We start from the raw sequence: 14,977 nt of genomic DNA on the forward strand, positions 1-14,977 counted from the left end.
AAATGTTAAAAGCAGGTGGGGATATAGTTTTGGAGTGGTTGGTGCAATTATTTAATAAATGTATGGAAGAGGGTAAGGTACCTAGGGATTGGCAGAGAGCATGCATAGTTCCTTTGTATAAAGGCAAAGGGGATAAAAGAGAGTGCAAAAATTATAGGGGGATAAGTCTGTTGAGTGTACCTGGTAAAGTGTATGGTAGAGTTATAATTGAAAGAATTAAGAGTAAGACGGAGAATAGGATAGCAGATGAACAAGGAGGCTTTAGGAAAGGTAGGGGGTGTGTGGACCAGGTGTTTACAGTGAAACACATAAGTGAACAGTATTTAGATAAGGCTAAAGAGGTCTTTGTGGCATTTATGGATTTGGAAAAGGCGTATGACAGGGTGGATAGGGGGGCAATGTGGCAGATGTTGCAAGTGTATGGTGTAGGAGGTAGGTTACTGAAAGCAGTGAAGAGTTTTTACGAGGATAGTGAGGCTCAAGTTAGAGTATGTAGGAAAGAGGGAAATTTTTTCCCAGTAAAAGTAGGCCTTAGACAAGGATGTGTGATGTCACCGTGGTTGTTTAATATATTTATAGATGGGGTTGTAAGAGAAGTAAATGCGAGGGTCTTGGCAAGAGGCGTGGAGTTAAAAGATAAAGAATCACACACAAAGTGGGAGTTGTCACAGCTGCTCTTTGCTGATGACACTGTGCTCTTGGGAGATTCTGAAGAGAAGTTGCAGAGATTGGTGGATGAATTTGGTAGGGTGTGCAAAAGAAGAAAATTAAAGGTGAATACAGGAAAGAGTAAGGTTATGAGGATAACAAAAAGATTAGGTGATGAAAGATTGAATATCAGATTGGAGGGAGAGAGTATGGAGGAGGTGAACGTATTCAGATATTTGGGAGTGGACGTGTCAGCGGATGGGTCTATGAAAGATGAGGTGAATCATAGAATTGATGAGGGAAAAAGAGTGAGTGGTGCACTTAGGAGTCTGTGGAGACAAAGAACTTTGTCCTTGGAGGCAAAGAGGGGAATGTATGAGAGTATAGTTTTACCAACGCTCTTATATGGGTGTGAAGCGTGGGTGATGAATGTTGCAGCGAGGAGAAGGCTGGAGGCAGTGGAGATGTCATGTCTGAGGGCAATGTGTGGTGTGAATATAATGCAGAGAATTCGTAGTTTGGAAGTTAGGAGGAGGTGCGGGATTACCAAAACTGTTGTCCAGAGGGCTGAGGAAGGGTTGTTGAGGTGGTTCGGACATGTAGAGAGAATGGAGCGAAACAGAATGACTTCAAGAGTGTATCAGTCTGTAGTGGAAGGAAGGCGGGGTAGGGGTCGGCCTAGGAAGGGTTGGAGGGAGGGGGTAAAGGAGGTTTTGTGTGCGAGGGGCTTGGACTTCCAGCAGGCATGCGTGAGCGTGTTTGATAGGAGTGAATGGAGACAAATGGTTTTTAATACTTGACGTGCTGTTGGAGTGTGAGCAAAGTAACATTTATGAAGGGATTCAGGGAAACCGGCAGGCCGGACTTGAGTCCTGGAGATGGGAAGTACAGTGCCTGCACTCTGAAGGAGGGGTGTTAATGTTGCAGTTTAAAAACTGTAGTGTAAAGCACCCTTCTGGCAAGACAGTGATGGAGTGAATGATGGTGAAAGTTTTTCTTTTTCGGGCCACCCTGCCTTGGTGGGAATCGGCCGGTGTGATAATAAAAATAAAATAAAACATGTATATATATATATATATACAGTGGACCCCCGCTTAACGATCACCTCCAAATGCGACCAATTATGTAAGTGTATTTATGTAAGTGCGTTTGTACGTGTATGTTTGGGGGTCTGAAATGGACTAATCTACTTCACAATATTCCTTATGGGAAAAAATTCAGTCAGTACTGGCACCTGAACATACTACTGGAATGAAAAAAGTTTGTTAAGAACATAAGAACATAAGAACGAAGGAACACTGCAGAAGGCCTACTGGCCCATGCGAGGCAGGTCCAAGTCCCTACCGGCCTAAGCCAATGCACCCAACCTAGTCAGGTCAGGTCACATTGACTTAAGGGAGGAACACGGCAACCGACCTGTTAGCACAAGCTATCAGGTCTAACTCACACCCACCCACATCTACTCATGTATTTATCCAACCTATTTTTAAAGCTACACAACGTTCTGGCCTCTATAACGGTACTTGGGAGTTTGTTCCACTCATCCACAACTCTATTACCAAACCAGTACTTTCCTATATCCCTCCTGAATCTGAATTTTTCCAACTTAAAACCATTGCTGCGAGTCCTGTCTAGGCTAGATATTTTCAGCACACTATTTACATCCCCTTTATTTATTCCTGTCTTCCACTTATAAACCTCAATCATATCCCCCCTAATTCTACGTCTTTCTAGAGAGTGCAGTTTCAGGGCCCTTAGTCTATCCTCATAGGGAAGGTTTCTGATACATGGGATCATCTTTGTCATCCTCCTTTGTACATTTTCCAGAGAATTTATATCCATTCTGTAATACGGTGACCAAAACTGTGCAGCATAATCTAAATGAGGCCTAACCAAGGATGTATAGAGTTGAAGAACAACCTGAGGACTCCTATTATTTATGCTTCTTGATATGAAGCCAAGGATTCTATTAGCTTTATTGCGAACACTTATGCACTGTTGTCTTGGTTTCAGATTACTGCTAACCAGAACTCCTAAATCTTTTTCGCAATCCGTAATATTAAGATCTACATTATTTAGTTTATATGTGGCATGGTTATTGTCCTGTCCAACATTTAGAACTTTGCATTTGTCTATATTAAACTGCATCTGCCACTTCTCCGACCACTGCATCAGTCTATTCAAATCTTCCTGGAGTGCTCGAATGTCCTCGTCAGAATGAATTCGACGGCCTATTTTGGTGTCATCGGCAAACTTGCCGATGTCGCTCTTTATGCCCTCATCTATGTCGTTTATGTAGATTGTGAACAGCAGGGGGCCCAACACTGACCCCTGTGGAACACCGCTCGTGACGCTTCCCCACTCTGATTTCTCCCCATTTATGCAAACTCTCTGCTGCCTATTTGTCAACCATGCCTCTATCCAGGAAAAAATTTCTCCTCCTATTCCATGTGCTTTAATTTTCCTCAATAGTCTCTGATGTGGGACCCTGTCAAAAGCCTTACTGAAGTCCATATACACAATATCATATTCATTACCATGATCTACCTCCTCAAATACCTTAGTGAAAAAAGTTAATAAATTCGTAAGGCAGGAACGCCCCTTTGTAAAACCATGCTGAGATTCGTTGATTAATTTATGCTTTTCAAGGTGGCTACGAACTGCCTCGGCAATTATTGATTCCATAAATTTTCCCACTATGGAGGTTAGGCTTATTGGTCTATAGTTCGAAGCTAAGGACCTGTCACCTGTTTTGAAAATAGGTATCACATTTGCCATTTTCCACTTATCTGGCACCATGCCAGTTTGTAGTGATATGTTGAAAAGATTAGCCAAAGGTGTGCTAAGCTCCTCTTTACATTCCTTTAGAACCCTTGCATACAGTTCATCAGGGCCTGGGGATTTGTTAGGTTTTAATTTATCTATTTGCCTAAGGACCATGTCACTTGTGACCCTAATAGTGCACAGTTTATTATCGTCCTGTTCTACATAATTTATCATTACTGGAATATCGCTGGTATCCTCCTGTGTAAAAACTGAGAGGAAGTATGTGTTAAAAATTCTACACATTTCCTTATCACTGTCAGTGAGCTGACCCGAGGAACTTTTGAGTGGGCCTATCGTGTCCCTGATCTTACTTCTGTATACCTGAAAGAATCCTTTTGGGTTAGTCTTCGATTCTCTTGCAACTTTAACCTCATAATCTCTTTTTGCTTTTCTAATTCCCTTTTTTATTTCTCTCTTTAACTGAATATATCGATTTCTTAATTGCCCCTCTCCTCTTTTGATTTGCCTATATATGCCTCTCTTTTGACCAATCAGATATTTTAATCTATTGTTCATCCATTTAGGATCATTTTTGTTTGATCTGATTTCCCTATTTGGAACATAATTTGACTGAGCAGCTAGAACTATGCCCTGGAAAGCATCATATCGGCAACCATCACCACCTACCTGACCCCTAGTCAGGTCATTCCAGTTCAGCCCACCTAAGTAATTTTTCAGTCCTATGAAATCAGCCAAGCGAAAGTCAGGGACGGAGACTTGATTGCCATTATTAGGGGAATTCCATGATATGTTAAAACTGAGTGATTTGTGATCACTCTCCCCAAGCTCATCATTAACCTCAAGATTATTAATTAGTGTTTCCCTACTGGCAAGAACCAAGTCAAGGAGGTTATTTCCCCTAGTTGGCTCTGTCACAAACTGTTTTAAAAAACAATCCTGGATCGTATCAAGAAAGTCACCCGACTCTAAATTTCCTGTCAAATTGCTCCAGTCAATCTGTCTATAGTTGAAATCTCCCATTAGCACAACATTTTCGTATGTAGATGCCATACGAATTTCGTCCCATAGAAGTTTACTGCACTCCCTATCAAGATTTGGGGCCCTGTAAATCACACCCAAAATTAGTTTTTCTCGGCCCTCGAGAAGCTGTAACCAAACAGATTCAGTGGCTGACGCTTCTAATTTAATATCTTGTCTAACACAACAATTTAAATTGTCTCTGACATACATCGCTACTCCACCACCTTTCCTGTTGACCCTGTCAGTGTGGAATAATTTATAGCCTTGTATGTGACATTCAGAGGGCATCTCTCTATCTTTCAGATTGAGCCAGGTCTCTGTTATAGCAATAATATCTATGTTTCCTGCACTTGCAATTAATCTTAGCTCATCTATCTTATTTCTAACACTCCTGCTATTAGTATAGTAAACCTTAAGGGAGCTAGTCCCTTGCTGCCCTCTGCTGTCCCCCTTTGTTTGCTGACCTGTTCTATTGTCTTTATTTATAACTTCATGCTGAATGCCTTTTATACATTTACTGTTTCCAACCCTAGTGTTGCAACCTGCTTGTTTCCCACACACACCCATACCTCTATCTTCCATCAGTTTAAAATCATAGGCATTTCACCAATGGCCTTCTCAATCGAGTCTGCAAGTGCTACCCCCCCTGCCCCAGAGAGATGAACCCCATCCCTTGCATACATATCATGTTTGCCATAAAAGTTGTTCCAGTTGTCAATGAATGGGATTGCAAGTTCCTTGCAGTATCTGTCTAGCCAGCAATTTACACCAATTGCCCTAGACAACCATTCATTTCCTACTCCCCTTCTAGGCAAGATGCTACATATGATTGGGATCCCTCCCTTAGACTTAATGAAATCTATAGCTGACCTGTACTTATCTAGCAGCTCTTCTCTCCTACCCTTCCCAATATCATTTCCACCAGCACTGAGACAGATAATGGGCTTGTTCCCATTACCTGACATGATATTATCCAGTCTGTTGACAATGTCCCCAACACCAGCTCCAGGGAAGCACACTCTATCTCTCATCTTCTTATTCCTATTACAAAAAGCACGGTCAACATATCTTACCTGAGAGTCACCAACCACAAGAATGCGCTTACCTTCATTAGCAGGGGTAGTAGTACCCTTACCTTCACTGGCCACTGAAGTACATTCATCCTGGAGAACAGAGAAGCGATTTCCTACCTTCAGATCTTCACTCTTAACTTTCCTTACTCTGATGCGCCTCCCATTACTGTGAACAACTCGCCACTTGTAGCAGGTGCTGGGCTGCACCTCACTGCTGGTAGCCGTTGCTACCTCCCCACCTACAGCCTCCTCACAGTGAGAGACAGACTGCACCTCACTGCTAGAAGCCTCATTCCCCACATCTCCAACCACCTCACACTCTCTCCCAGGCCCATTGAGGTGGACCTTCAGCCTCCTAATCTCCTCCTGGAGAAGCAAGACCTCCTCCTTCAACTCTCCAACCTCAGTTTTTAAAACACTGCAGAAGCAAGCCATGCTTTGTAACCGTCCACGCTAATCCCCAAAGCAGCTCAGGGTCTGTGACCTCCCACCTCGGTGGGAGACGGCCGACTTGTTGAAAAAAAAAAAAAAAAAAAAATATATATATATATATATATATATATATATATATATATATATATATATATATATATATATATATATATATATATATATATATATATATATATTATTTATATTTAGTTAGTACTATTAATATTTTATCTTCATATATTTCTGTATTTCTTCAAATCTCTAGGTTTTTGTTTAAAAATCGAATTATTCCGTTTAATTATGAAATGCACAGTTAGTATTACTTTTGTATGTCATATTTTTTTACTTGTGCTTATTGATTAAGTGCAGTAATTCCTAATCCTAGGTAACTGTGCATCCATAACACAATGGTACAAAATGAGTGTTATTTAAGCCTCAGGAAAGTTGATGTATAGGTATGCATTAATGTATATTCTACTATAAACTTTTTGAAATAACTTTCTAGTCATTAGCTTATGGTTTTTGCCCTGTTTATTTACGTCATATACTGTGTATTTGTCCACCACGTCATTTCCATAGTGTTGAGAGAATGCACCTTTGAATTAAACTTAATTTGTACAGCAGTTATGTTATATAATAAAAATTTATTTTTGAAATACTGTATCTCCTGTGCCAAGTAAGCATATTTACTTTTGAAACTGGGTATATAGCTCTATTCTTACAGTGGTTGAGTTGGGCACTAATTTTCTGCTTATCTTTTAGAGAAGATAAGGTAGTTTCATCTATGCATGTGTTGAAGCAACCAAATGAAGCAAAACTACACCAAACTTTCTACACATTCCATAATCCTGTTATTTTGGATTATTTTAGCAGAGTGTAGAAGCAGAAAGGTTATTGTTTATTCAGTTTGAGCTTTCTGGCCTCTTCACTTTGTGATTGCTGTTACTTAAATTACTGGCATTGAATTTTTAGTGATTTTTTTTTTTTTTTTTTGTCAGTATCTTGGAAGTAGAATGTCATTTTGTTACACTGTACTGTATCTGTTAATGGTTATTGGAATCATTGACTCTTCATCCTGGTCTCAGAATATGACTAAATTAGACATGAATAAGAAATCTACAGACATGCATTGTATACTGAATTTAAGTAGATGTTTGTAAGGTTTACCTGTCTTCATGTATGAGACAGACAGACCATCAATCCTACCAGTGAAAAATATTAAACAGACTTCTGTTTTACATTTCATGTTAACAAGGTGGTAGTACCTCCCTAGATAATTACTACCTATCAGCCTGCTACAGAACTGTACTTGTGTATGAGTGTTAAGCTTTCTGGCCAATTAGCAAAAGTTTATTCCCTATTACCATGGTAAATTTCAAGTATACTACTCATATGTTAGCCTTTGTATTTTTGATCACTATATTAATTCTAAAATTCTTTTATTAAAATTACTCGCTGTTTTATGCCTTATTGTAAGATGTTTAAAAATAAAGCTTAGTAGATCTAGTAACAGCTAAAAGAACTAATTATATTTTGTATATACTGTACAGGAGGGTGTTGGTTTAGGGTCAGTATTCTAAAAATATGTAGTATTATAAAATTTGTATGTTGTAGGTGCTACTAATATTGTACACTATTGTGAATTTTAGTTATTATTGTGCGATACCATATAAATTATTATTATTATAATCAAAAAGAAGCGCTAAGCCACAAGGGCTATACAGAATACCATATAAAAATTTTCTTGCAAAATCACTTCTGAATCTAAATTTACATGAATTCAGATTATTATTATAATTAAAAAAGAAGCGCTAAGCCAACATGAATTCAGAGATTGATATAATTTTACAAGTCTCATAGCTATCGTGCAAACCCTACTCAAAAGATCCCTTTCGGGTTCAGTGCTTAAGTTGATATTAGTATTTATTATCGTTGTCCTCTTCAAGGGGGGCTCCTTGGCGTGGTGAAGAGGCTCTTGGTCTGAGGAATTAGCCCTGTCGGTCTTCTTCCTCAGACCGAACCTAATTACCCCCCATTCTCCCCTCCCCTATCCCATCCTCCCCATCCTCCCCTTTTTCCATTCCTCCTCCTCCTCACCCCTCCCTTTTGCCCTTCCTCTTTTTAGCCTTCGTGATTTCTCCCACAGGCGCGCTAGTTCCTAGGTAGGGGAAAGGACACCGGGGTCCATCCCATTCCGTTGAGGTTTCTTGGCGGTGACGTTGTTTGCCGTGGAATCTGGATTGCCTAGGGATGTCCCGATCCCTCTCCGGTATCCCGGAGTAGCTTTGGGTGTCTTTTGGGCGACGGGTGTATCTCTGGAAGCCACCTTTCGGATTCCGGGGGTGGTGGCTGAAGGAGGTATGCTTTGTGGCGGATATCCGGCCGCCCTCTCTTTTGTCCACCGAGGTAGCTCGGCAGATGTGAGGTTGCTATCCCAGATTGCTGGTTTACTGGCATGAAGGGTAGGGTATGGCACGGGTTCCATGCTGCATCTGCGCTACTAGCGGTGTCGAGTCCTCTTGGGCGTGGAGGGAGATTTCTGGCCCTTTCATTCCTCCTAGGAACTATCCCTCCCCGGTCCCCCCTTTTTTTTTCTTTTTTTTATTTTTATTTTCTTTTCTTCTTTCTTTTTTTTTCTTAAAAACAAAAAGAAAGAAGTAACCTAACCATGGCAGCCCTAGTCCATGAACCTGGTACCCCCGGGCCCCTTCTTGATACCGCACCCCGTTCTGACCCCGCCTCGTCTTTGGACCACTCTTCAGACATTCCTCATGCCTCTGTACCTATTGCCGGTGCTGTTTCCTCACCCGCTTCAGGTACTGAGGCCTCGACTGACTCCTTCGATTTATCAGACCTTCGCTCTCCTCTGACTATGCTTCCGGCCTCTCCCTCTACGGTGCGGCAATTTTCAAATCGCCGACCCGTTCCACGTCGGACCAACTCTGGTCCCACGCCTAAACGTCAACGACAATTACCTGCTGATGATACTTCTCCACCTTCACCTTCTCGTTCTTCTCAGAAACGATCGACACGTCCTTCACTACCTTTCCACGCTCAGTTTCAGACTGAACAGTGGACTAAATTCTTCACTTTACGACCAACTTCCTCTACTGCCTATCTTTCTGACCATAGTATTGGCAAGGCACTCCTACGCCATGTTGGTAAAGATATTTCTTTTCATGCTCTTAAGAGCGGTACGCGCATCATTACCGTACAGAATGCTACCCAGGCTCGTGAGCTCTCTCGTCTTTCCCATATAGATACTGTTCCTGTCACCCTTGAAAAACATCATTCCCTCAATTCTTGTAGTGGTACCGTTATTCTGCCCCATACCATAGTTCAACAAAATTTCCAGACATGTGGCACCGACATTCTAGAACAGCTGGAACTCCAAGATCTCCCAATCCTCAAGGTAGACACTTACGTTCTTCCTGCCCGTGGGCGGAGATGATACCCTAGCAATGTGGCTCGTTTAACTTTTGACAGCCGAGAACTCCCATCCTCCGTTTATATAGCAGGACATCGGTTACAAGTTCGAAAGGTGATCCCTACACCACAACAGTGTAGAAATTGCTGGCGATTTGGCCATCCAGCGAAATATTGCAGATCTATCGCCGAATGCCCAGTCTGTGGTGCCGATGACCATTCTAATACGTCTTGCAATCGATCTCCCTCTTGCCTTAACTGTCATGAGGCTCACCCTTCGTACTCTCGCCGTTGTCAGGTCTATTTAAACGAGCGGGAAATCCGTTACCTCAAAGAGACAGAAGGTCTCCCTTATGCCATGGCAGTTTCTCATCTCCGCCTCCAAGGGAGACTCCCACGTGTTTCTTATTCCCGTGTTTCAAAACGTCCCCCCACTTCTGGTATCCCATCTTCTACACCCACCTCTGTGGTTACCTCTCCCATAATCACTCCTGTATCTAATCCTTTTGCTGTCCTCGGCTCAGACGTCCCTACTTCAACGCCTCAGTCTAATCTCGCTTCTTCGAGTTCTCTCTTACAAGCCTCAGTATCGACGAGACCTCGTACGACACCTCTTCCCAATCGTCCCTCTACTTCTCAAAAGTCAAAAAAAGGTCCGGTAACACCTCCTACCCATCTTCCACCTCCTCATTTTACCCTCCCTGTCTCTGTCCCTAGTTCTTCCCCTCTCACTGGCTCAGTTACAAGTGCAGAGGTTCACCCTCCTCCTCGTAATGTACCTTCCTCCCCTGTTCCCTCCCAAGTTTCTTCCTCTTCTGCCACCTCCCAGGTTCCTGTCTCTTCTGTCCCCTGCCACGCTTCTCCAGTTCCCTCCACCCTTTCGCCCCCCCCTACCTTGGTACAGTCCAATACAGTTCCAATCTTTACTCATCCTCCCCCTACCATTCCCAATATTGTCTCCCATACGACATCTCTGAATTCCGAAACACTTGAAGCAATCTCTGAATATATTGCAGAGACCAAACCATCAATGGACACTGATCCACCTTCCGCTCTTTCTCTCTCCTCTGCTCCATCTGCGCAACTCCTTTCTTCACAGCGCACCGTTCCTTCGCTGCTTGAACATTTTCCACTGCCTCCGCATGTGGACTTTTCTAACCCTTCTAGTCCGTAGGAACCCTTACCTGCGGATTTCAAGTATCTTTATCATTGCCAATCATGGCCTTTTTACAGTGGAATATACGCGGCCTCAGGGGTAATCGGGGTGAGCTTCAGATGTTACTCTCCCAGTTTGCCCCTGTTGGTGTTTGCTTACAGGAACCAAAATTACACTCTGCTGTTATTTCTCACATCTCAGGCTATAATTTATTGTATTCTTCAGATCCTTTTCCTGATGGGACCTTTAATGAAAGTGCCCTTCTTCTCCGCACTGATATTCCGTACCATCAGCTATTTATTCATACTTCGCTGCATTACACAGCAGCCCGTATCCACTTACATAGGTGGTATACGCTCTGTTCTTTATATCTCTCTCCTTCTCGGGCATTATCTATTCCGGATTTTGCCTTCCTTGTTTCGTCATTACCGCCACCGATTCTGTTACTTGGTGATTTTAATGCCCACCATTTCCTCTGGGGAGGGTCTCACTGTGATTCCCGTGGAATTCAGTTAGAGGCTTTTCTTGCCACCCACCCCCTCCATGTTTTAAATACAGGTACTCACACCCATTTTGATCCTCGGACTCATACTCTCTCTTGCATCGATCTCTCAGTTTGCTCTTCCTCCGCCGCATTGGACTTTACTTGGTCTGTTCTCCCAGACTTACATGACAGTGATCATTTCCCAATCATTCTTACTTCCCCTTCATATTCGCCACCTCTTCGCACCCCACGCTGGCAATTTAATCGGGCAAATTGGAACCTTTACTCACACCTGACTGTTTTTAAAGAGGTTCTTTCTTCGTCCTCCATCGATGAGCTTTTACACCTCTTCTCGTCCTCCGTTTTCACCGCAGCTTCTCATTCTATACCCCAAACTTCGGGCAGGCATTCTCAGAAATGCGTGCCTTGGTGGTCTCCTGCTTGTGCTCGTGCAGTACGTTTGAAGCGCGCTGCATGGGGCAGGTACCGGTACAATAGAACCACAGAGCGACTCCTTGATTTTAAACAGAAGCGTGCGATCGCTCGCCGTGTCATCCGTGACGCTAAACGCACTTGCTGGCGAGATTATGTCTCCACCATCACCTCTGCTTCCTCTATGAGTGCAGTCTGGAAAAAAGTACGAAAACTGAGTGGTAAATATTCTCCTGACCCGGCTCCTGTTCTGCGGGTTGCCGGTGTTGATATAGCAAACCCACTAGATGTTGCCAATGAAATTGGCAATCATCTGGTCCGTATTTCTCAGGGACTCCATCTATGCCCCTCATTTCTTTCCTCAAAGTCTGCCAGAGAGTTAGCACCCTTGGACTTTTCTTCTCTCAGAGAAGAACAGTATAATGTGCCTTTTACACTTCAAGAACTGGAGGCAACACTCTCAGCTTGTCGATCATCGGCAGCTGGGCCCGACGACATTCATATTCGTATGCTACAACATTTACATCAGTCAGCCCTTGCAGTCCTATTACGCCTTTACAATCTTATTTGGTCACAAGGAGTTCTTCCACAGCTGTGGAAATCCGCCATTGTTCTCCCTTTCCGCAAACCAGGCACTACGGGACATGAAACCTCCCACTATCGTCCCATTGCTCTTACCAGTGCAGTTTGCAAAGTAATGGAACGTCTAGTAAATAGACGTTTAGTGTGGTATTTAGAGACACACAACAGTCTCTCCACTCGTCAATATGGCTTTCGTAAGGGACGTTCTACCATAGACCCCTTACTGCGCTTGGATACGTATGTTCGTAATGCCTTTGCGAATAACCACTCAGTTATTGCCATATTTTTTGACCTTGAGAAGGCATATGACACAACTTGGAGGTATAATATTTTAGCCCAAGCCCACTCCTTAGGCCTTCGAGGCAATCTACCATCCTTCCTTAAGAACTTTTTAACTGACAGGCATTTCCGTGTTCGGGTTAATAATGTGCTCTCCCCGGACTTTGTCCAAGCTGAAGGTGTCCCCCAGGGATGTGTTCTGAGCACAACACTTTTTCTCCTTGCTATTAATGACAGCAACCACCCAGGGAAGTACTACCGTCCTGCCAGATGACTGTGAAACAAAAACCTGTAACTGTTTTGCATGATGGTAGGATTGCTGGTTTCTTTTTCTGTCTCATAAACACGCTAAGATAACAGGGATATCTTGCTACTCCTACTTACACTTTGGTCACACTTCATAGACACGCACATGCATATATATATATATACATACATCTAGGTTTTTCTCCTTTTTCTAAATAGCTCTTGTTCTTTTTTATTTCTTCTATTGTCCATGGGGAAGTGGAAAAGAATCTTTCCTCCGTAAGCCATGCGTGTCGTATGAGGCGACTAAAATGCCGGGAGCAATGGGCTAGTAACCCCTTCTCCTGTATACAATTACTAAAAAAGAGAAGAAGAAAAACTTTATAAAACTGGGTTGCTTAAATGTGCGTGGATGTAGTGCGGATGACAAGAAACAGATGATTGCTGATGTTATGAATGAAAAGAAGTTGGATGTCCTGGCCCTAAGCGAAACAAAGCTGAAGGGGGTAGGAGAGTTTCAGTGGGGGGAAATAAATGGGATTAAATCTGGAGTATCTGAGAGAGTTAGAGCAAAGGAAGGGGTAGCAGTAATGTTAAATGATCAGTTATGGAAGGAGAAAAGAGAATATGAATGTGTAAATTCAAGAATTATGTGGATTAAAGTAAAGGTTGGATGCGAGAAGTGGGTCATAATAAGCGTGTATGCACCTGGAGAAGAGAGGAATGCAGAGGAGAGAGAGAGATTTTGGGAGATGTTAAGTGAATGTATAGGAGCCTTTGAACCAAGTGAGAGAGTAATTGTGGTAGGGGACTTGAATGCTAAAGTAGGAGAAACTTTTAGAGAGGGTGTGGTAGGTAAGTTTGGGGTGCCAGGTGTAAATGATAATGGGAGCCCTTTGATTGAACTTTGTATAGAAAGGGGTTTAGTTATAGGTAATACATATTTTAAGAAAAAGAGGATAAATAAGTATACACGATATGATGTAGGGCGAAATGACAGTAGTTTGTTGGATTATGTATTGGTAGATAAAAGACTGTTGAGTAGACTTCAGGATGTACATGTTTATAGAGGGGCCACAGATATATCAGATCACTTTCTAGTTGTAGCTACACTGAGAGTAAAAGGTAGATGGGATACAAGGAGAATAGAAGCATCAGGGAAGAGAGAGGTAAAGGTTTATAAACTAAAAGAGGAGGCAGTTAGGGTAAGATATAAACAGCTATTGGAGGATAGATGGGCTAATGAGAGCATAGGCAATGGGGTCGAAGAGGTATGGGGTAGGTTTAAAAATGTAGTGTTAGAGTGTTCAGCAGAAGTTTGTGGTTACAGGAAAGTGGGTGCAGGAGGGAAGAGGAGCGATTGGTGGAATGATGATGTAAAGAGAGTAGTAAGGGAGAAAAAGTTAGCATATGAGAAGTTTTTACAAAGTAGAAGTGATGCAAGGAGGGAAGAGTATATGGAGAAAAAGAGAGAAGTTAAGAGAGTGGTGAAGCAATGTAAAAAGAGAGCAAATGAGAGAGTGGGTGAGATGTTATCAACAAATTTTGTTGAAAATAAGAAAAAGTTTTGGAGTGAGATTAACAAGTTAAGAAAGCCTAGAGAACAAATGGATTTGTCAGTTAAAAATAGGAGAGGAGAGTTATTAAATGGAGAGTTAGAGGTATTGGGAAGATGGAAGGAATATTTTGAGGAATTGTTAAATGTTGATGAAGATAGGGAAGCTGTGATTTCGTGTATAGGGCAAGGAGGAATAACATCTTGTAGGAGTGAGGAAGAGCCAGTTGTGAGTGTGGGGGAAGTTCGTGAGGCAGTAGGTAAAATGAAAGGGGGTAAGGCAGCCGGGATTGATGGGATAAAGATAGAAATGTTAAAAGCAGGTGGGGATATAGTTTTGGAGTGGTTGGTGCAATTATTTAATAAATGTATGGAAGAGGGTAAGGTACCTAGGGATTGGCAGAGAGCATGCATAGTTCCTTTGTATAAAGGCAAAGGGGATAAAAGAGAGTGCAAAAATTATAGGGGGATAAGTCTGTTGAGTGTACCTGGTAAAGTGTATGGTAGAGTTATAATTGAAAGAATTAAGAGTAAGACGGAGAATAGGATAGCAGATGAACAAGGAGGCTTTAGGAAAGGTAGGGGGGGTGTGGACCAGGTGTTTACAGTGAAACATATAAGTGAACAGTATTTAGATAAGGCTAAAGAGGTCTTTGTGGCATTTATGGATTTGGAAAAGGCGTATGACAGGGTGGATAGGGGGGCAATGTGGCAGATGTTGCAAGTGTATGGTGTAGGAGGTAGGTTACTGAAAGCAGTGAAGAGTTTTTACGAGGATAGTGAGGCTCAAGTTAGAGTATGTAGGAAAGAGGGAAATTTTTTCCCAGTAAAAGTAGGCCTTAGACAAGGATGTGTGA

This window comes from Cherax quadricarinatus, chromosome 22 (genome assembly GCF_038502225.1).
Source record: "Cherax quadricarinatus isolate ZL_2023a chromosome 22, ASM3850222v1, whole genome shotgun sequence".
NCBI classification, from domain to species: domain Eukaryota; kingdom Metazoa; phylum Arthropoda; class Malacostraca; order Decapoda; family Parastacidae; genus Cherax; species Cherax quadricarinatus.